The sequence below is a fragment of the Euprymna scolopes genome, chromosome 2 (assembly GCF_053919585.1).
Source record: "Euprymna scolopes isolate OS-2025 chromosome 2, ASM5391958v1, whole genome shotgun sequence".
NCBI classification, from domain to species: Eukaryota; Metazoa; Mollusca; class Cephalopoda; order Sepiida; family Sepiolidae; genus Euprymna; species Euprymna scolopes.
In genome coordinates this window covers 132,777,011-132,801,938 of record NC_136483.1, presented here as the reverse complement: position 1 = coordinate 132,801,938, position 24,928 = coordinate 132,777,011, and the positions used below count along the sequence as shown (strand labels likewise).

The 24,928-nt window shown below is 33.4% G+C and overlaps 1 protein-coding gene across 1 annotated transcript in view; it reads right to left on the bottom strand.

Annotated features, from left to right (window-relative positions):
• The window catches only part of LOC145296163 (alpha-protein kinase vwkA-like), a 116,797-nt gene extending 93,013 nt beyond the window's left edge, over positions 1–23,784 (bottom strand). The window contains exon 1 of the mRNA XM_080142373.1: positions 22,694–23,784. The gene's annotated coding sequence lies outside the window, so the exon portion shown is untranslated. The remainder of the gene's footprint in view (positions 1–22,693) is intronic.
• Positions 23,785–24,928: the final 1,144 nt, after the last annotated feature.

The following is a 24,928-nucleotide window of genomic DNA, read 5'->3' as shown; positions in this document are numbered from 1 at the left end:
ATATATATATATATATATATATATATATATATATATATATATATATATATATATATATATATAATATATATAATATATATATATATTATATATATATATATATATTATTAAATTATTATAGTAAATAAGTATATATATATATATATAAAGCTATATATATATATATATATATATATATAAAGCTATATATATATATTTACATATATATATATATAAATATATATATATGTATATATATGTATATATATATATATATATATATATATATATACTTATTTACTATAATAATTTAATACCTACAGACACTAGTGTTTCATCCTTTCTAGAATCTTCTGTGCAGGGTGTCACGATGAACACCAGTCGATAGATTCGTACCCGACAACGCAAGCCATCTCTGGCTCGATTAGCAAAGACCGAATCCAATCGGCTACCTTTAACCGCGAGAAATAATGTTGAAATTAAGCATTTTATTTTTTAAATGTTTTCTTTTACGTCAGTCACAGTGATCTAATCATTATATGATGATCTATGCATTTAGTATAATCTATATATTAGTACGATAGCGCGTGTTTTCATAAATCTCAACCGATGAAATTTTCCGGAACACACACGCTATCGTATTAATATATAGATAATAAATATTTCTGTAAAGTCTCATGAAATTGTCGGATCATTAACAAGATTCGGTAATCAAAACATGTGTAACTAAGCAAATAAAACGGCAATAAAAAATATGTTTGCTTTAGTATAGTAATCAGCACTTTTTCAAGTTTTTATTAATTACCATTTAATTGCCACACACACACACACACACACACACACACACACACACACACACACACACACACACACATACATACATATATATATATATATATATATATATATATATATATATATATATATATATATATATACTAGCAAAAGTACCCTTCGTTGACTGGGTTCAAAAACAGCCTACAGAAAATGGACTCCAGTAAACAGCCTACAGAAAATTTATGAAAGTATGATAGATTATGAAATGGAAGGGTTGTAAAGAGATAGCTTCGAATTTGGGGTATCAAAACCAAAGCAAAATATGATTAAAGTAAGAATAAAATAGATAAACCCCATAATTTATCATACCATACCTGTTCACACTGAAACACTTATCACAATATTATGTGGATCTATATTAAAAAACCTTGTTAAACTTTGTGACATATTTCCATTCTATGGAGGTCAGGTACGAACGAACACCACATAATTTTATTATACCATATTTCTTCAAACTGAAACATAATTATCAAAGTATGCTTACGCAGATAGATATGAAAAGTCTTTATTAAAGTTTGTGCCTATTTCCATTCTATGGAGGCCAGGCGCGAACGCAGACCCCATAATTTTATTATACCATCCATATTTAAGTTAAAACATACTTATCAAAAGTATATCTATATCAAAAACACTTGTAAACGTTTTTTTTTAAATTTTTAAATTTTTTATTTTCATACCTTGTGGCCAAGGCGCGAATGCAGACCCCACAATTTTAATGAACCACCGTTCTGCCAGATCAAACATACCCATTCCTGTGTCTCGATACATATTCTATCATTATATGTAATCAGTTTTTAAAATAGTCAACCACATAGGAGCCTATTCGTGATCAGACACACACACACACTCACACACGCACACACACATACACACACAGACATTCAGCTATATATATATATATATATTGTGTATTTAGCTAGCAGTTTTTCATTGAGTGTTTTTGCTTAATGATCATTTTTTTTGTAATTTTTACATTTTTCGAATAGTATTTGTATTTTTGTGTTTCGGTAGAATTTGCGTAAAGATGTTTCGTAGTCGTTTCCGTCCATCTGTTGGTTGTTTTTTGCACGTACTTTCAACTGATTTTCTACAGTAATTTTCAAGCAGTTTTTAATTACTGTTTTTTTATGAAACAATAATCAAAAACCGCTTGAAGATGGCTAAAGAACATCAGTTGAAATTATTTGCAACCTCCCAAACCAAAACAAATCAAAATAAAAATTAAAAAAAAACAAAAAAAAAAACAATAACAACAACAGATTGACGAAAACGACTACGGAACGTCCTTACACAAATACTACCGAGACCCACTATTCGAAAAATGTAAAAATTATAAAAAAAAACATTAAGCAAAAACACTCCGTGCTATTTAACAATATTTGTCTCAATGAAAACATGCTGGCTATCTAAACAATATATATATATATATATATATATATATATATATATATATATATATATATATATTGGTCAAAATAATGATTTTGATTAAAAGATCTATTCCCATGAATCAAAAGATTAATATATATATATATATATATATATATATATATATATATATTGTAATATGTATGTATGTGTGTGTGTGTGTGTGTGTGTGTGCATATATATATGTATATATATGTTTATGTATATATATATATATATATATATATATATATATATATTGTATGCTTTTGATTTATGGAAATCGATCTTTTAATCAAAATCATTATTTTGACCAATTTCTTTCGATTATTCTTCTGTTTCATGAATCTCATTTTCTTTGAGGTAATTACCAATAGAAAATCGATTGCAATTCAATATTCTGCTGTTTTAACGTATAATTATTTAATTATCGAAAAAATTGCTTTTCGATTTTGTGTAGAACTTCGTAATCGCACATTTCACTTTGGCAGCCGACCAGTACTTAAAGTCTGTGAATCCGAGTAATTTTTTAAAAATGGTAACAAGTATTCGATGATGCGTCCACTCAATCGGCACGTTTAGCGATAAGCAATACATTTCAAGCTTAAACGTGACATACTAAAAAGGAAACCCGCAAAAATTCTCCCCAAAGAAAAATGCAATTTATCGTAAGTAATCAAACGGTTGGCCCGACAATATTTTTCGGACACTTTGAAAAAAGTACTTCAAGGTTGTGACTAGTGCAAAAACTTTTGTAGTATTGTTGTATGTAGTTGAGGAGTGATGTTTGCAAAAACTTGCGCGACACTATTTTTCAGGCATGACAAAAAGTCCTATTTTATAAGAGCTATGTTCATGTATATGTTGCTATATGCAAATTTTCTGCTTGTACACTTCGCTGTTATCATTAGAATCAATTATCTGTTCTATTCTACTGGCAAAACAATTAAGTTTAATGAGTTAAAATGCACCCAAAAGAAGTCGTTTGTTTGACATGGAAGAAGCGGGAAGATGGCCTCAGCATCAAAAATATCGCCATGGATTTGAAGCCGTCGAAATTAACGGTCGAATACATGCTGAGGACAAACTCCGAGAAGACGGAAAATATCAATTGGCAAGAGGACTGAAAGGAGAATGAAGATGACTGTGACATGACTTTTGACATTTGGAGAAAAAGTTGCAGCTAGAAAAGTGAAGAAGAAATGTGAATTGGATGTAAACGTCCGAACAGTAAAAAGAACACTGCATAGGATTGGTTTGAAGTATGCAAAGGCTTAGAAAAAAATACACTAACAAAGAAACACAAAGGAGCAAGACTGAAGAGTAATAAATAAAGATGGTTAAGAAAGCTTGTTGACTTTAAGAAGGTTATATTTACTTTCAAGTTTGATGGGCCTGATGGATGGTGTACTTGATAAAGAGGGTTGAGCCTATTGTACTGAACAAACGACAGATGGGAGGAGGAGAAGTTATGGTTTAGGTTATGATCTTTTCTAATGGAAATATATGGTTGAAGTGGCTAAAAAGACGACAGAACAGCGAAAGCTACAAACAGTTGCTGGACGAGAAAGCCCTACCAAGGATAAGAAAAGAGACAGGGAATGATTTCGTTCTACAAGACAATTGCAGCATCCATGTGTCAAAACTCATAAAGAATGGATGGCTAAAGTGAATATGACTACTTTGGAATGGCCTGCAAAAAACTCAGATCTAAATTTAATGGAAAATGTTTGGGAAATACTTGCGCAACTTGTCCATGATGAACCTGAAATAACGAATATGGGAACGAATACTAGATGCCAAAAAAAAAAAACAAAAAAAAAAAACAACGAATAGAAACACGTAGAGATGTTATTGTGCATATGTTTGATCATTATGAAGAGAGATTGATAAAAGTTATTGAGAAGAAAGGTGATATTACAGACTATTAACAGTTTTTCAACGATGTCCGAAAAATAATGTCACCTGTATTTTGTACAAAAGGATAAAAGCTAAATAGTTTTCCTTACCTAATCGATTTTCTTCCATTTTTACTACAGGAATTTCGCCACTCTATGGTACTCATGAACATGGTTATGCCAAGTTCAAATTCAGTTCGCTCCACAGAAATACTTTCACTAAGAGATATTGGTAACCTCCACATGGTCTCTCCCGTAAGTACTCGGTGTTTTTTTACAAAGATTATAAGAATCAGATGATTATTCTTGGCATTTCCTTGATACATTTCTCGTTAGAAACGAATGCCAAGAATAATCATCTGATTCATTTGAAATTAATGAATAGAAGGTTTCTCTTGCTTTTTCTTCTCAAGAAGAAGAAGAAAATGACGACGACGACGAAGACGACGACGACGATGATGATGATGATGATGATGATGATGATGAAGAAAAAGAAGAAGAAGAAGAAGAAAAAGAAAACAGCCGCAGATCGCAACATAAGTCAATTAAACGATTAACTGCGGACGGCTTTTCAGATTTTTAAACGTTCATTATTTCACACTGTTCCAAGTCCTAATTCACTACATTGCCATTTTAATTCTTATTTTTCAATTCCTATAATGTTTAATATTAGATATTTCCGGAGAAATATTTTTACAGCACTTTATAGGATTATTTCCTTTGATTTCTTGAATAAAATAACATTATTTCTGATTCCTGAATCACTAATATTGTTACTGGTGACCACAAGAGAATTCATATTACAGCATTTTTTTTTACCTAAACCTGCTCGATAACATACTGAATCAGAATGTAAAAGGTTTGTATTGATATCTTAATTGTTTCAGAGTTTGAGCCGGACAAAGAGACAAGACAACATTCCTTTTATTTAATAGATGGTATTGGTTGATGACAGACAGAAAGGCATCACTTAAAAATGTATAATATTGTGTTTTATTTATCAACACAGCGAAGAGAAATAAGTTTAGGGCGAAAGAGTCTGCAACTCAACGCTCCGCTAAAATGGTGGCCAACGTACCGGCCACCCGAAAAAACTCATAGCGTAGTGAGGCCACCGGCTGAAATTTCTGCTTTTATTTGCCTGCACATCCTGCAAGTGAATGGCAAAGAACCAACGGGAGTCGCAGAAGAGTTCTAAATTTGCTCTATTGATTTTTACTGTAGCCATGGCAACGGAAGAGACTTTAACGTCGATTACTTCTTGCTTCTCCATTTTCTGTTTGTCAGGATGACAGAAAAAAAAACACGAATACGCGTACCCGTATATATAACAATTATCATTGTTGCCACCCGGGTATTGTCTGTACCCACACCGTGTCTTCAGCTTCAGCTTCAGCTTCTCTCTCTCTCTCTCTCTCTCTCACACACACACACACACACACACACACACACACACACACACACACACACTACATAAAGTAACCATTCAAGTTTACATTATTGCTTGATTTAATAGCAATTTCGGATAAAACCAACCGTTACACGTGTTTTTAGCGGATCTGGAGACGACTACAATAAATCCTGACTGCAAAATCAACCTTCTTATTCTGAGAGACAAAAAGAGGATAAATCCAAATGAAATCCTGAGAAAACATTTATTTAATGTTTTAAGTTTGGAATCGAGTTTAGTTTTGCTTTTGGAATCGATTCAAACTGTAAAAATCGTATATATATATATATATATATATATATATATATATATATATATATATATGTATGTATATATATGTATATATATATATGCATGTATATATATATATATATGTATGTATATATATGTATATATATATGCATGTATATATATATATATATATATATATATATATATATATAAAGTCAATAGTTGAATATCAAAACTAAATAAATTTCAAAAAAATGCGACTCATTGCTTAAGAAGAAGAAGGTAATTGGGAAGGTAGGTGGGATATATTCTAAATACACGATGTACAAAATACGTCTTGTTCAAATTTAATCCCCAAATACAAAAAACTTCAAAAGTTATTTTTATTTATTCCCACCAAAGGCTGGAGATAGACTACATGTATTTCTGCCTAGAGTTCCTACAAGTGTTGCTAGATAAACAAAACAAAAACCAAGACTAACGAAAAAGAATAATAATAATAATAATAATAATAATAATAATAATAACAACAAAAACAACAACAACAACAACAACAATAATAATAATAACAAAAACAACAATAATAATAATAATAATAATAATAAAATAATAATAAATACTAATAATAATAAGAAAATAATAATAATAATAATAATAATAATAATAATAATAGTTGTAATAAACACTCCCCCTAAAAATCAAAACCAATATAAAAAATACTAGTAAATAATCATAGTAACTGTAATAATACTTATCATTATAGTAATAATAAATATGGTTATAATAAATATAATATAAACTACGTCAAACAGCATAGTTCGTAGAAAGCCTCCAGTAAACTATATTGAAGACAACATTTCTAAGGAGAATATATATCTAACGTTAAGCAACGGCGGTTTTACATACCAGGTTGACATCTGCCAGGGTTTAACAGCATTTCCTGACCAAAATTGGGTGTTTAGCTTAGATGAGTAATTCTGAAATGGTATCTCAATAAAAATACCAGAGAAGAAAAATTTTACAGAAAAAGCATTCCTTCTGTTATTTTAAATGAGTGTTAAAAAATTATCAAACTAAAAACGACGTAAGTGGGACCGAAACATCAAGTGTAGATCTTATGTCTGTGGCAGAAGAAAGAACGAGAATTCCTAAACCGTCATCCAGAAAAACTCTCGAAACACTACCGCTAAAACAAATGAAATAAAATTGTGATAAAATGTTATTTGGACAGTGATCCCTTTAAGAGCGGCGGTATAGACAACGAATGAATTAAAGATGGAATGAACTGTTTGATTTAACAGAGCAAAACCTTGCGAGACAAAGCCAAATGATAAGAATGAATGAATGGTTATCTGCTATTGAAACTGAAGGAATAAAAAGAGAAATTAAGAATGAAGACTTATATGAGTGTGAACATCAATAAACTTGATGTTTTTGACGAAATGTCGAGCCTAGAAGAAACAACTAAGTCTGTAAACAAAACTATTGTAACTTACGATTATCAGACTTTTCCACAAGCAATCGTTAAACGTGTGATTGAATAAATGAAGATATTGATATGTTCAGATAACAATCAGAAAAAAAGATAAAAGATGACAATTTAGAACAACCACCGAACCTCCGATTTGTCAATAGGAAAATTAATAAATCTATCACTTCCAAAGTGAATGAAGTTTTGCCAGTTTTATCGGTAAATAAGTTCGATCAGTGCATTAAAGTTATCAAAGCTGCTGCCACTACTGTCTAACAACTACTCGGCATAGAAAAACGACAAAAAAACCCCAAAAAAACAAAAACAAAAAAACGTAAAGAAAGAGCCCTGGTAGTGAAAATATGTAAATGGTCAACTTAGAAAGGATTTAAGTAAAGTAAAAACTACTGAAAATGGCAAGCTCAAAAGTTAGAGTGTTTGTGAAAAGCTAATCCGTAAATTTGACATACACCCAAAAGGGTTCAAAGCAACCTGGAGAAAACTACAGGTAATAAAAACTGAAACGTTATTCGCCGCGCAAACTGTTCGAAAATAACCCGAATTTTTAAAAATCAACTAGAAGGAATTAAAAGGGAAAATTTTATATCCATCAATACCTGATCAATCTTTTATATTCTAGAAAGGCATTTGTGAAAAGGAAGTAAAACATCATGATGATGTAGAATAAATCAAAGATATTGAAAAAGAGGCTTCCTCGAGTAGAGCGACAATGAACATAACAGTTAGCCTCTGTATGCTAAAGGCGAAGGTTAAAAAGCTTTTAGATTGGAAAGCACCTAGACTGGACGGTGTCCAGGGATACTGGTTGGAAAAGCTTCCAGCTCTTCACCCACTTTTTGCAACAATACTAAATGACTGTTTAACGAGGGTAGCTTCCCTGAATTGCTGACAAAGGATAGTGCAGTTTTGGTCATGAAAGATAAGAAAAAGTAGAGTGAGATGGCAAACTCTAAACAAATCAACTGCCTCTCAGTTATGTAGAAACTTTTCACAAGCATATTTTCTGAAACTAGAGCAAAACAATTTGCTGCCCGAGGAACAGGAACGCTGCCGAAAAAGATCGCGAGACATTGAGGATCAGCTTCTGATCGATAAAAGCATCCTAAGAAACTGCAAACGAAGATTTACTAACATCGTTATGGGCTGGCCAGATTATAAGAAGGCAGTTGATGGGAACTTAAATGTTTTGAAATTTTCAGAATAGACCCCAACATCTGAACATCAATACAAAACAGCTAGAAGAATTAGAAAACTAATTTAACTTCAGAAAATCTCGTATTAGACAAAATAAAAATTAAGAGAGGGATTTTTCAAAGAGATAGTCTTTCCGCATTCCTTTTTGTCATTAGCTTCATCCTATTGACCCTTCTTGTGCAAAATGTGAAATCAGGATATGAGCCAGGAAAAAAAACTTTCTAAAGTCAATCATTTATGATTCAGAGATACCTTTAAATTTTTCAAAGAAATGAGAACCAGCTAAATAAACCGATGAATGCGATTAGATTATTCAGTAATGACATAAGGATGCGATTTGCCACCAACAAATGTAATATTCTTGTGATGAAAAGAGGCAAACTCGTCCACTTACATGACCTTAAACTCCTACCAAAAGAACTAATAAAGAATGCTGACAGTGAGAGAAGCTACAAATATTTGGGAATACTGGAAGTCGATAAAACTAAGAACAATGCAAATGAAAAATCAGATTACAAACGAGAACATCAGAAGATTAAGGAATATTCTTAAATCACACCGCCCCAATCAGAATACAATATATGCCATCAATGTTAGAGCAGTAACTATCATTCGATATACCGTTGGTATGCTTGATGGAATATAAACAAATTAAAATATTAGGACTCAAAAAACATGTACAATGCTTACAATTTATATTTTGCTAAAAAAGAATATGTAGATCGATTATATCTACCTAGAAAAGAGGTGGTCGAAGCTTACCTAGTGTTGAACATGTAGTAAATATAGAAGGTGGATGTCTACCTAAATATATTTCTGAAATATTTGTGAAGTGAAAAGCGAAAAGATACAAAAACCTGGGGTGACAAAAAGTCAGAGGTTGTGTAAGAAGAGGGGAAATTATTTGGAAAGAAACTACACAGCGTATTCTTTAAGAATAGTAAATTTAGAGATAATGACCACTGGAATTGGTTGATCAGGGGTGATCTTCAAAGATCTGCTGAGAGCGCTCTAATTGTAACCCCATTCGTATGAGGTTTATCAAACACTATATGTACAAAACTGCAGAATCACCGATGTGCAGATTGTGTAATGAAGAGAAACAAATATTCGCACATATTATAACAGAATGCCTTATGCCAGCTCAACACCAATAAAACAAATTTAGACACGACAAAAATCGTTCAAATTCTACACTCGTATATAGGTCAAACTCTATGAATTAGATCACGATGAGAAGTTGTACGAGAATAAACGAGAAGTCGTACAGTATATCACTATTTTCACGCGCCGGGCAGCTCAAAATTACTTTGCTTACGCGCTAAGGGTTAGGGTTAGGGTTAGGATTCGAGTACTTTAATGCCAGCTCATGAACAAGTCATTCGCACAAGATCCACCAAAACACTATATCGACAAAACTGAAGAATCACCGATGTGCAGATTTGTAATGAAAATGAAAAAAACATTAGCGCATATCATATTAGGATGCCCTATGCTAGCTTAACATCATTATAAAAATGAAGACACGACATAGTCCCTCATGTCTTACACTAAAATATATGTAAACTAAGAATTAGCCCCCAATGAGAAGTAGTATGAGCATAAACCAGACGTGTTACAGGAAAACGACAATGTCAAATTTCTTTGGGACATACTCAAACAAGCTGATAAGGTCATTGAATATTCCAAACCTGACATATTTTTGCAATAGATTTTTCTCAATCATTGACATAACTTGTCTTTCCGATACTGTAAGAGAAAGAACACGGATAAAAATATCAAGGTCTGAAATGGGAATTAGTTAGATTATGGAAATACAAGGTATTCAAGATTATTTCCATTGTAATTAGAGCGCTTGTAACCATAACGAAAAGTCACCAATGATAGCTTAATCACTTTGACGACACGTTTTCTTTTCCAGTTTTGACAAAGGATTTCCTGTTAGGAACGGAGAAAGTTTTAAGGTATAGCTTGAAGGTTTTAAGTCAAATAAATTGATCAAGAAAATTCAAGAAAATATATCCCACTCACAGCATAATCACGTTTGACACACCAGTTCTCGTCAGATCACCGAAGTTAAGCAACGATGAGCCTGGCCAGTACCAGATGGGTGACCATTTGGAATTTCATGGTGCTGTATGTGCTCTCCGCTTATCTTGGCATTTGTTTCCAGTCACCCTGGACTCGAGCAGTGCCGATTCAAGAGATGTGTGGTTGGAGATTGCGCAACCCTTGCCACACAATTACATGCGCAGCTGCCCCGACAAGGGGTACTCATTGTCTTTCGAGACTGAACGGAGGCATCGATATCCAACCAAAAACATCTAACAGTTTAGACTGCTATGACATAATAATAATAATAATAATAATAATAATAATAATAATAATAATAATAATAATAATAAAGTAAAAATCAAAATAAATGTAGACAGGAAGAAAATCATGGAAGTCAAGAAGTTAGAAAACCTTAACTTTAAGAAATATTGTTGTTCATTTTGACAACCAATCATGTAGCGTTTACGCAGATGTTTATAAGAAACTATTTACTCTACATTAATCATCAGTAAATTGTGATTTTCCTTTTCATTATATTTTGGCTTATTGTTTTATTTACAGCTACATTTATTACGAAAGCTACAATAATGTCTGATTCACAAAAACGATACTGTTGATGTAAAACAAGCGTGAAACTTCAAAGAAGATCTAGAGGAAGAATCTGCATCACTTTCACTTTTCAATTTTCCATCAAGTTTGTCCCAACACGAGCGCATTGGAACTTTAATCTTTTATAACTTTCTTCTGGATCAATCATTTCCTCAACAAAATGCTTAAAACACACAAACACTAACGGGTGAACAAAAACAATATACTATTACTTAAATAAAAGGATATTCATAATTATGGGCGCTATTTCCAAGACGCGTTGACGAGTCAGTTAACGAACAGACATAATAAATGTAGGTCAATGACTATATGCCAGTTTTTTTTTTTATATACAACATTGCTGTTTTCTTCTAATGCGAAGTTTCAAAATACGATGGTCTAAAGAGTTTTCCTTAGTGTTCGCATATTATTCCTTGTTTATTTAATGATCAAATAAAATTTATTTAATTTTGAACTGTCATAAATTATTTTATATATATATATATATATATATATATATATATATATGTATATATATATACTTTCTTGGAGTTATATTTTTGGATTATAACGTCATTGGATTATTTACCTTTCACCAGATTATCCATTCACGTGCAATCACCTTTTTCTTCACCATATACCCTCTGCTCCACTTTTTGTTATCAAGTAAGATCTTTGACTTACTTGTTGTTTCATCAAATACTTTTGTATGCAAAATCCGATCCCGCATTTTGCTAATTCCTACCCTTTGATGAGAAGGAAAGTATTTCTTCGAAACTAGACTCCGCGGATTAAGGCCTATCCACTTATCAAGTGTTTCCTTTTCTGATTAAATATGTTTGTAACTCTTTTTCAAAGTGTTTTTAACATGTTTTATTAACTGTTTGCTTATATATATATATATATATATATATATATATATATATATATATATATATATATATATATATATATATATATCGGATACGGTATAATCACGTTGGTACACTAGTTCTCGCCAGATCACTGAAGTTAAGCAACGTTGAGCCTGACGAGTACCAGATGGGTGACCATTTGTGAAATCTAGGCGCTGTATGTGCTCTCCGCTTATCTCAGCATTGTTTCCAGTCGTCCTGTACCTCAACCTGCCACTGGTATGCAACAATGTTGACTCCGGAGAGGCGTGGTTGGATACTGCGCATCTCTTGCCACACAAATTTCACGCGCAGGTACCCTTACAGTGGGTATCCACAGTCTGTCAATACTGGAGGAAGCCCCCCCCCCACACGTATATATATATATATATATATATATACATATATATATATATGTATTTACATATATGTATATATATATATAAAGCTGAACGTGTGTGTGTGTGTGTGTGTGAGTGAGTGTGTGTGTGTGTGTGTGTGTGTGTGTGTATGTGTGTGGTCACGAATAGGCTCCTATATTTTAAAAAACTGATTACATATATGGATAGAAGATGTATCGACGATCAGGAATGGGTATGTTTGATCTGGTAGAACAGAACAGAAAATGAAAAAAAAAAAAAACGTTTACAAGGGTTTTTGATATAGATGTACATAAGAATACTTTAATTAGTATGTTTCAACTTAAATAGGGATGGTATATAATAAAATTGTGAGGTCTGCGTTCAGGCCTGTACTCCATTGAAATACGGTACATACTTTAACAAAGACTTTTCAAAGTTAGTATACTTTGATAATTATTTTTCAGTTTGAGGAAATATGGTAGAATAAAATTATGGGGTGTTCGTTCGCGCCTTACCTCCATAGAATTTTTTTAAACGGGGTGACGGTCCACAATAACATCTTAACTTTAATCTTAATTCACGTTAGCTTTTATTTATTTCTTTGAGTTGAATCATATTGTGTCGAATAGATTCACATCATAAATTCACGTTCTTATTAAAGTGAAAGTCCCCCCCATAGTCGGAACTTTAGACAATTCTCGACACAAATTTTGCATAACTCTGTTTTTTTCCTTCTCTCCTTGCACGTGCCATCATTCGGAAATAGACAAATAAATAAATAATAAAAAATAAGAACGGTACTTCTTATCGTGTCAAAAGAAGGAAAAAATCCTGCTCACGTGATTACGTGTCTTTTTAAAAACATTTACATAACCTTTTTATTTATATATCTGTTTAAGCATTTTTGTCAGTGTACTAGAAGGAATTCAGTTGATTACAACCCTTTCTGCGTGTTCCTTACATTACAATAGTACAACCCTTAATCCGACGGAGCAATACTACACCGTTCAATACTGTAAAACTGAAACGAAGCTGTTCTGCTTGAAAAGGGCGCCATTTTCTTCTTATTCATATTTATATCGATTCTTTGCTTTAAAAACTAAACTGATAACGTGTTTACTTTTTTAATATCCCATTTTGCTGTTCCGGATTATTTTACTAAAGTAAGTAAAGCTTCATTATTTTTCAAAACTGTTTTTGTTTCTTTGTTCTTCGATATTTCGTCGATATTATTTAGTAAGAGTGTTTAGCAGAAAAGCCAACAAACGACTACCCGAAAAAATAAATATACAAGAAATAAATGTTACCATAGTCAATAGATGTTCAGTTCATGTTTTTTTCTGTTTTGAAATAGTTTTTAATGCTCTTTACTTGAAATAATTTAAGCGAGCCGAAATTAAAACGAAATTTGAGGCGATAACAACTTAAATGAATTTTTATTTAAACTACACATCCAATTTTTAAATGAATAGTTTTATATGAATAGGTTTTAAATGAATAGTTTTATATAAACTACACATCGAATTTTTTATATAAACTACACATCGAATATTCCTAAAGCACAAAATAGCGGAAACATTAAAATATGTTTATAAATACTCCTTACGTTGATGGAACTCTCTTAAATTGTTAACACAGAATGCTCAGGTGCCCCTCCTTCAAATTGAAAGCGGGGCTCTCCATTTCAAAGTCGTTTCCATTTTGATATTTTTTTAAAGCGGTTCGTAAATTAAAAAAAAAATATTTTTTTTACAAACTACTTAAAAATACAAACCAATGAACTTTTCTACCATAAAAGTAACTTTTATTGATTATGGTAACATGTATTCTTGTATATTTATATTATTATAAATATAACATTTTCTCTTTCTAAGGAAACATCATTTTGTTGGTCACTGTTGGCTACGAGTAGAAAACAAGTTGATATAAAAAAAATTATTTTCGCGAAAATTATCTTTACTTTCATCATATTTTGCTTAGGTTAAAATTTTGGAGTATCAAACCTATCTCTTTACAACCCCCCTCCTTTCATAACCGATCATACTTTCATCAATCACAGTCCATTTTCTGTAGGCTGTTTTTGAACTCAGTCAACAGCGGGTACTTCTGCTAGTATATATATAAGTATACTAGACTACCCGTAACCCGTTTGGTCAGTAGGTTATAATAGCTATGGAATTAATGTATGAGCGTGACGCTTGTGGCGTAAAGAAAATTGTTTTTTTTGTCTCATAACAGAAACTTTTTCTATGAAAGTATATTTTGATTAGAAAAGAATATAAATAGATTTCAATGAGTCGTTATGTTTTGAAAAAGAAAACTTACAGCCATTGAAAACAGATACAATAATACTTAAAGTTAAATTCAAATTTTGATATATATTGTAAATTAAACGCGAAAAAAATAACAATTGGGACGCTGAAAACGTACACAGTAAAATAATCCGTTTCATTGTCGCATTGATTATTTATTTGTAACGCAAATTAAAAAAAAACATATTTTCTACGTGATTTGTTTATGTAAACGAAAATATATGAATGTTTTTTAAAGGTGTATTAAAAAATGGAGAATAAATTGCAAAAAAATGAAGGGGATGGATAAATCGCCGTTGTAAAATGCTCTTATGGTTGCCAACGGGTTAAAGTAGATTTATTTGTAAGAAAATTACGTTAAAATAACTTAAACTTTATACGGAAATGAATGTGGAAAAAAGTGCAGAAAGTTTAACAATTGTTTATTTGGATAATTTAAACGCGAAAAACAAAACAAAACAAAACAATTAAGACGCTGAAAATGTTCACAGTAAAACATTACGTTTCATTGTCGAATTCATTATTTGTTTCAGTACACATGCGCAACCGGAAGTTGTTGACTGCGTTCAAAAACAGCCTACGGAAAATGGACTCTGATTTATGAAAGTATGATAGGTTATGAAAAGGAATGGTGGTAAAGAGATAGCTTCGAATTTGGGGGTATCAAAACCAAAGCAAAATATGATGAAAGTAAAAATAAAATAGATACACCCAATAATTTATTATACCATACCTGTTCACACTGAAACACTTATTATAATATTCTGTGGATCTATATTAAAAAAACTTTGTTAAACCTTGTGACATATTTCCATTCTATGGAGGTCAGGCGCGAACGAACACCCCATAATTTTATTATACCATATTTCTTCAAACTGAAACATAATTATCAAAGTATACTTACGCAGATAGATATGAAAAGTCTTTATTAAAGTTTGTGCCTATTTCCATTCTATGGAGGCCAGGCGCGAACGCAGACTCCACAATTTTATTATACTATCCCTATTTAAGTTAAAACATACTTATCAAAGTATTATTATGTACATCTATATCAAAAACACTTGTAAACGGTAACACGGCTGCTGGGATAATCAAGGTGGGACCACCTGTAGCTATGGTAGCACTGGACAGGGGTTGTGAAACCCGGGGAAATGGCATAGGATTACCTGCATATTATCAGGTTGAGGAACGGTATTTGCTAAAAGCACATGAGGTAGAGTGGGCGAATGACGAATTGACTAACTTCACCGACCTTTGGGATCCCCTGGTCCATCGTTACAATTGGTCGCCGTTTGACCAGGATTTGACCTTGGGTTGCCACGGGAAAAAAAGAAAAAACGGTGTTGGGATTGCGTTATAATCCTACATTATTGGTGGCAGAAGAAGAGACGTACTAAGAAAGAGACAGACAGACGGGGACTTCTAAAAACAAAGGAAGGAGAGACAGAAAAAAAAACCGATAGAGACGCCCGAAGAAGAAGAAACAACAACAGAAAAAAAACAGCACCTGAAGAAAGACTTTGAGCCAGAAAAAGAATTCGCACATGTGAAAAGGACATTTTGTTTTGAAAAAAAAAAAACCAAAACAAAAACGTTTGAACATTCTGAAAAAAAAGAAGAAAACAGAGAGAGAGAGAGAGAGAGAGAGAGAGAGAGAGAGAGAGAGAGAGAGAGAGAGAGAGAGAGAGAGAAAAGAAACGCCGGTTGAAAAAAATGGTTGAACATTTTGAAAAAGAAAAGGAAAACAGAGAGAGAAAAGAGACACTTTTTAACATTCAACAAGAGCGCGCCGCGAAGCGACGAGAGAGAGAGAGAGAGAGAGAGAGAGAGAGAGAGAGAGAGAAAGGAAGAGGAGAACAAGACAGGCAAGTAAGCGTACCTTTTCTCTTTCTGTCTGTGCAATTGTGCTTAGAGAGAAAGAGAGTAAGAAGGATCAATTTTTTTTTTGCTGTCGCTGTGAAATTAACGGTTGGTCGTGCATGCTTACAACCCCATAGCAGTAATATCAATGAATTAATGAAAGGAAGGGTGATGGTTGCAGGTACAAGCGAAGGTTGTTTTTAACTGGACCAATCGCTGTTGCGTAGACTTTTCCTTTCTGAGATTGAGTTATATACATATTTTTTGTTGTTGAATCAAAGGGCTTGAGAGAGAGAGAGAGAGAGAGAGAGAGAGAGAGAGAGAGAGAGAGAAGAAAAGCGTGTTGTTTTTAATGCTACAAAAATTGATTGTAGTCCAATTGACACTTAAATCAGGCTTCTATTTTTTCTTTATTGAATTAAAAGCTTGAAAAAAGGGAAGAGAAAGTGGAAGACGTTTTTATTGTTTTTGCTTAAACTTTTTTTTGGTGATTGAATAATTGTTTTATATTATTATTCTATTGATGTTGTAATTTTTCTCTCTTGTGAAATAATTGATATTGCGTATATTTGAATATTTTAATATCATGGGAGGCGTAAATAAATCCTGGTCACGGCACCAATTGTAACGCCTCCCTCGAGGAGGTGGTTAGGACTTATTTCTCTGGATTCTCGGAACGTGTCGTCTAGACTCCTCTGAGGCTGTTACATAGATCTTGTATGCTGAAAGCGAATATCGAAGCGGCAGGCAGGAAGAAAGACAAACTATTGTAGTCTATCTACAAAGCTTAATTTTCACAAAATTATGTACAAAATGTTTTTACAATTCACATTCAGATTTTGTAAGTTCTTTTCAAAGTCTCAACTCTCTTCACAGACAGCGACAGACGGATGGATAAGGTGGGGGAGTGGTCCTCTCTTCAGGGAACGGCGGGTTTATACGACCTGCTCTCCCCGAATTCAACGAGCAATCTCTCCACTCACTCTGATCTGAAACTCTTTCTAATTTTCGCCCGACAGTCGTATATATAGTAAGGTAAGTGGATGGGGTAGTAATTCTCCCCAGCCAATAAGATTTTGCCACGAAATCTCCACGAAATCCTAAGCCCCATGTCCCTGGGTGGGCACCATTCCCACACCTGAAATTCTCTCACCATTTTCAACGACAGATGTCAATTCTGACATCCGACTCTGGGTTCATTTAAGGCCAGACAAGGTTTTAAGTGAAACTTCCTGTCGTCAACTTTTAGCCGTACAAATATATGTCTCTGGTTTTCAAACAATATCTATTTTGACATGAAATAAAATATGTATATTTATCTTCTCTATCTTAAATCCCTGGGTTATCTGCCGTGACACGGGAATACAAAAGCTACCTCAGCATAGTTCTAACGCTCCTCAATGGGGGATTACGTTACATATATAAGTTTCGGGGGTAAATTTTAAATTCTGAAAAAAAAACATATAGAGACATATATTTGATTTAAGAATTTATTGTTTGACAAAAGGAATATATAGAAGGGGCCATTTTAATTTCCTTAATCCATGGAATTTCAACAATGGCTCATCAGAGGAAATGCCCACCTGGATTTATAACCACGAACGACATTGGACTCCTTCCGATAATGGATTACCCAGGTTGTATCAACTTCTCTTTTCGTATAATTTTCTCCATATAATTATCCACAACCACTCAAAAAACTATTTTCAATAATTGTGCTGAAAAGCAAAATAGCGTCCATTCGCAGCTGAACATTTTGCTAACTGCATTTCATTTCCTCTGATGATATAAGCCATTGTTGAAAATCCATGGATTAAGGAAATTAAAATAACCCCTTCTATATATTCCTTTTGTATATTGCTCTATTCTTAAATATTGAGCTTTTCCTTTTTGGCTAGGATCACCTTGAAAATATTACTTTAAGTAATATCTAAATATCTATCAAGATTGTTCATCTGTATTCTATAATGTCTTATCACGCTTATATATATATATATATATATATATATATATATATATATATATATATATATAACGTTAGTTATTAATAATCGAAATAACCACTTGACCGATTGCTTCGACATTTTGGTATAATATTTTACAGTAGCCATGCGTGTTTTTATATATCTCTTTTTAATTATAACATTATACTTAAATTTTCTTTAATAAATAGGTGGTTTTCTTTGTAACGATACGACCATTTTTTTTATTTGGGGATATATATTTATCACCGTCTGTCGTCACGTGACATCACTAAAAGGAACTTTTGGTCTCACCACGGCAGGTCATGGTCTCGCTTAATATAAACAGAATGTGTTTACAATATGGGTAAATTTTAAATAGATTTAATCACGTGCTTATTGATAATGTAACCATGTGATTGAAATTTTTTAAAAAATTAACCACATGTGGTCGCTTTCCTCTCAGATATTCGCCGAAAAATGGATATTAGCACAAATCGACCATTGTGGATTATCTTTTTACTTTTCAGGAAATTCAATTAGATTATTAGTGAAATAAGTTTAGGAATTTAAATCCAAACCTATATATATATATATATATATATATATATATATATATATATATATATTAGTAAAATAAATAATTATATATATATATATATATATATATATATATATATATATTTCCAGGTAATGAAATGAATTAGATAACAGATCAGTGAATCTAATAGTTTAAAGTCTTACAAAATATTATTGGAAGAAATATTTATATAAGATAATCCCAGCCAAATAAAAATTGCTCAATATAATAGATGGAGCAAATACAATTAGAGTTTATATATTAAAATTTCATTTGCAAAGAATTACTTTTCAAAATAAAAAAATTATTATTTGAAACAAAGAATATAATGTTTAAAATAATTTTCTTAATCCACTGAAAATCCATGTATTAAGGGAATTATTTTAAACATTGTATTCTTTTTTCAAACAATAAATTTTTATTTTGAAACATTATTCTTTCTAAATGAAATTTAAATACATAAACTCTAATTATATATATATATATATATATATATATATATATATATATATATAAAGTTTAGTAGAAAGACAATCCCTAGCAGAGTGCTCGATTATTAAAACAATTAAATAATAAGATTGTAATATCTATTTATTTATGTGTTACAGAAAATCCAAACAACATCAGTACCATCGGTTTCAAATCCAAACGAAGAGGTTCTATAATGTTTTTTTTTTACTGGACTCTCTTCAACTCCGTTAAATTTACACTTGTTTACAAGGCACAAAGAGAGGCTGAAGAGAGTTCAGTAAAGGGATAGATTATAAGTCACTTTTGTTTGGATTTGAAACCACGGTATGCTGTTTTGATTTTCTATCTTTTATATGAAATAAATGTGACATTTTCTTCTGAGTTGCTACATATACAAATTATTTGCATATACAAACGGTTTCGTTCGAATTCTGCAATTCTTATATTTTACTTGGTCTTTGATTACTAATTTCAGTGTGAGATTACTTCCTCCCCCAACAGTAATACGTGCTCGTTCTACGACCCATAACGCTTTAAAAGAAATATAGTATAAATCTAATTAGGGTTATTTTTTTGTATTATACCGTACGTTCGATGGCATCATATTAATTACACTTATAACTAGCGACAAGGCATAACGAAATAATTATACCAGAAAACTACTTGTCAGCCACAAAATTTTAATGTGATATTCGTTTTCAGCATACCCGAAAACCTATCCAATTTTAAAGGTGATTGTTAAGGTGGAAAGAAAGTAAAAATTTACCCAGATTAGTATGAGGGTGCGGAATAAAAATAAAGTAAACATGGATTTCATGAACTAAGCTTCTTTCCTAGAACTGCCCGCCTGTGGACCTTTGTTCCGCTGGACTACTTTCTAGCATGGTTGTCTTCAAGTCCAATATAAGCAAGTTCATGCTGAGCCGCCCCCATAAATAATCAAATTATACCAAATTCCCATGCTAACGATTACCACACTGTTGTCCATATAACCACCGTACACCCATTAACCTTAATCCTCGAGTGGCCTTTAAGCCTGATAAGTGGTGATTTCCTTGAAAAAGTGCTCGATCATAAAGTAAAGAAAAACGACTGGAGGGCTCCTTTTCGTTGGCTATTGCACTGAGCTTTAGGAGATAACTTCTCCACTTACCCTTGATCTTCACCTTATAATCCCGAGTGTTTTAACGAATATTTTTAGAAAGTGGTATGCCTCAACGAAGAATTCCGGGCGCCTAGCGAGATTGTTTGGTCACATGATGACCAATCAGATTCCTGGGTGTATTAATTTCGACCGGACCTTTAAAGAACTACATCCACAACTTTAAGGATTTTCACGACAGGCAAATAGTTTCCAGGCACCTACGAAAAAAAAAAAAAAAAAAAAAAAAACAGAAAAAAAAAACATTGATCGTCTCGCCTGCCTCTATCGACTAGATACCGAGCAAGACTATCTTTACTGGAAGATATACTGTTCCAAAGACAAGACTTTCCCAACCGATTTCGCTGTCCATTTCTTCGTTGTTTTAACTTCTGGTAACCTACTCCCATCGGTGTAGGTCAATTAAATAAATGTTAATTGAAAAGTATTACTTATTATCTTTGTTGACTTTGTTAGCGATTATTGTAGGGGATAGTCTTACAATTTATGCCAAGATTAGCTCCTATAAAATTAGTCACCCAGACGTGTGAACGTCCTAGGATCCTGTCGAACTAAACTTCATCCCAAATCCAAGACATGTCCTGGGGTACCAGAATGATCCCAAGGCGAATTGTGACTGATATAGATATAGATGTAAAAATGAGAGAAAGGAAAAGAAACAAATAAAGAGAGAGAGAGAGAGAGAGAGAGAGAGAGAGAGAGAGAGAGAGAGAGAGAGAGAGAGAGAGAGAGAGAGAAAGTATGAAAGAAGAGAGAAACTATTGTTTTTTGTTTTCATGGAAACTTTATGCATCAAGATGTAGAGACGATATAAGCAGTCCGAATAACAAAGAAAGATGGTGTATTTTTGTAGTTGAGAACTCGATTCGTGTGCAGCAGTACGACTATGGCAACAGCTATAATAAGGGATCTTCTGGATCGATTGAATATTTTGGGATAAATTGCTAAGCGAGAAAGAAATAAATAAAGAGAGATAAAGAGGAAGAGGGAGAAAAAGAACGAGAGAAAACAGGGTAGAAAAGACATAGAAAGAGAGGAAGGAGGGCGAGAGAGGAAGAACAAGCGAGAGAGAATGAGAGTTCACACTTTTAACATTAAGGCTAATGATCGCAATGTAAATAACAGCTGACCCCCCCCCCCCAATCCCCTCAAAAGAAACATGTTATGATTGATTTGGCACTGCAGTGTGTACACCATTCATTTTAGTAGCAAGTGATGAAGGATCTTCGCAATGAATCGAATAAGGATTTTAGCACACACACACACACACGCGTGCGCGTGCGCACGCACACGCACACGCACACATACACACACGGGCGCAGACACACAGAGAAGAGAAAGAGATGTTGATAAAACAAATACATATAATAGAGTAAGAAGGATGCAAACAAATGGAGAACGAGATTGAAAGAGAGAGCACAGCGAGTGAGTCAGTGAGAGGGAGAGAGAGAGAGAGAGAGAGAGAGAGAGAGAGAGAGAGAGAGAGTGAGCAATAAAAAAAGATAGATGGATAGATAGATAGATGGATAAATAGATAGAAAAAAGGAGAGATGAGATGAAAAAATATAGGATAAATAATTTGAATGAGAGTGATGCGGGCAATTAAAGAGCGAGATTGAATAAGAGAGAGAGAGAGAGAGAGAGAGAGGGGGGAGAGAGAGAGAAAGAGAAAAATAAGACGATTGAGATAGCGATATATATATATATGAAGAGAGAGAGAGAGAGAGAGAGAGAGAGAGAGAGAAGAGGAGAGGAGAGCGACACGTATTTGCTGACAATACTATGAATGAATGGATAAAAAAAAAAAATACCGAAATAAAATATTGAACACATCGACAAGTAACCAACACTGAGCTTCAGCATTTTTTTTTTTCGTTTGGATATAACAAGAAACAACTGGACAAATTTGACCTCCAGAGAGAAAATAAATAAGAGAGAAAGAAAGAAAACCGTTATCTTACCTGTGCTCGGAGGTAATCTTCTACAGGGACACTTTGAACTTACAACCGGTCACCAGTCCACCCAGGGATCTAAATAGATCTCCTTGGCAACCGCTTCTGACTCCTCTTGTTCGCTAACCTCCATGCGAATTGTGTGTATAACACTCGTCCTGGCATTGGTATACGCAGATAGTCCCCCCTTCCAGCTTACACCGCTTCTTTATTTCAATGAGACGTTACAACTGGAAATATGTATCATACAATAAGGTGTTGATTGCCCATCTGTACCGGCGGTTTCTGGGGTTATAGGCGTTCGTATATAACTCTTTTATAATTGCCCGACATATCTAATTAAACCTTTTAAAGGTGAATGAATTCTACTCAACAGTGGATCGTGGTTTGAGACGCTTGCCTGTCTATACATGCGATTTGTAGTATGTCTACACATACCGAAGAGCTGTGATACAGCTAAACAATATGTGGATAACTATCTAGCCATCTCTCTCTCACTCTCTCTCTCTCTCTTTCTATACGTATTTCGTGTCAACAATCCGCGGCCGAAAAATTCAATGTATCTGTATGATTATTCTATATAGAATAGAGTTTCCTAGGTAGTCGGTAGTGTGAATGTAAACAAGCGGATATGAGCGCTCCACAGCTATCTTCCTGTCGGGGCAAGTTCGGTAGCATAGAGAGAAGATTCCTGACTGTTCATACAAGTTACAACGGATCTTGAAATTGGTTCTCGAATCTTTGTGTGAACACATTTGTCATGTCTAGACACACTATAGAGCCGTGATACAGCGAAATAGCAGTATGTGGATTATATTTATATATACGTTCGAACATTGAGACTCGTACAGCTTCATATGTTTTTGAGTGAGAGCGAATATAAGTGTAATTTATAAATTGATTCGTAGTCTCAAATCGGAGTCTTAATCCGTTCGTGACATTCGCTGTTTATTTTTTTAAAATTTCTTTTTGTGAGTTATGGCGCGTGTGACTAAACGGTTTGCCGTGAGTCTTGTTGTTGTTATTGATTGCGTAGCACGTCGGGAAAGTCTGTTCGCAATATTGTCACGCGCGCACATGTGCACGAGTACACGCAGATACACACGGGCGTTCGCGTACGCACACACGGACAGCAAAAGCACAGAGTGCACGGTTCGAGTTTTGGGTAACGTGGAAAATATGGAATGTAATGTGAGCGAAAAGAGCCAGAGTGGAGAGTAAGGAGAATGTGTGAGTCAAGGATGGGGAAAGTAGTGAATGGTGGAACATGAGTGATAGATAGATAGATAGATAGATAGATAGATAAAGAGAGAGAAAGTGAAAGAGAAAGAGAGAGAGAGAGAAAGAGAGAGGGGGACCGGGGAGGGAGACTATTGCTATATTATCACACAAACACAAGACACATGCAACAAATACGCGCAAACACACGTATATAAACACATACAATCACGTACAAACGCAAGCCTGCACATCCATACACTAAGTACACACATACATGCACAGGCGAACTTGCATAAATACATACACAGTGAAAGGGGAATCCGTCGCATAGACTACCACTACAATATTACACAGACACACACAGGTGCATGTACGCACATAATAACTTGCAATACGCGCAAGAGCACATACACACACGCGCATACACTCAAATGCATTGCAGGTCACTTATATAAACACACGCACACATCACGCACACGCATACACACATAAACGAACTTTTAGTTTAGTGATACAGACACCGGCAGCGGTACATAGTACACACATTCAAACGCGTTAATCAGCATCCCTTGTAAAAATACGCACACTCTGCAAATAACTACATATGCACTCAGCTACACAATGCACACTAATTTTGTTTAGCAATTTCATTTATATAAACATCACACATATTACATACATAAATAGTAAAAAACTTCACTTGTATAAATACTTATCAATCAAAAGCACAAACGCTAACTTGTATAAACAAACCCGCACACAACTATATTAGACGCTTTTGACATTAAGCTAGGAAACTTTTAATAAAGATATTCTCTAGATGTTCATGTGTGTTTTCGTGTGTATCTTTTTTGTTTTAATTTTCTTATCAATTTGTTTTTCCTGGGGATATGGCATTCTACCGGATGCCAAACATTCTCCCATTAGTTTAGTTACTCCAACCGAGAGACCTTTTTAAGATTCTAATCGTCCCAGTAAGTACTATTGTTTGTATCGCAAGATAGTTTTTGAAATTCTTTTCCA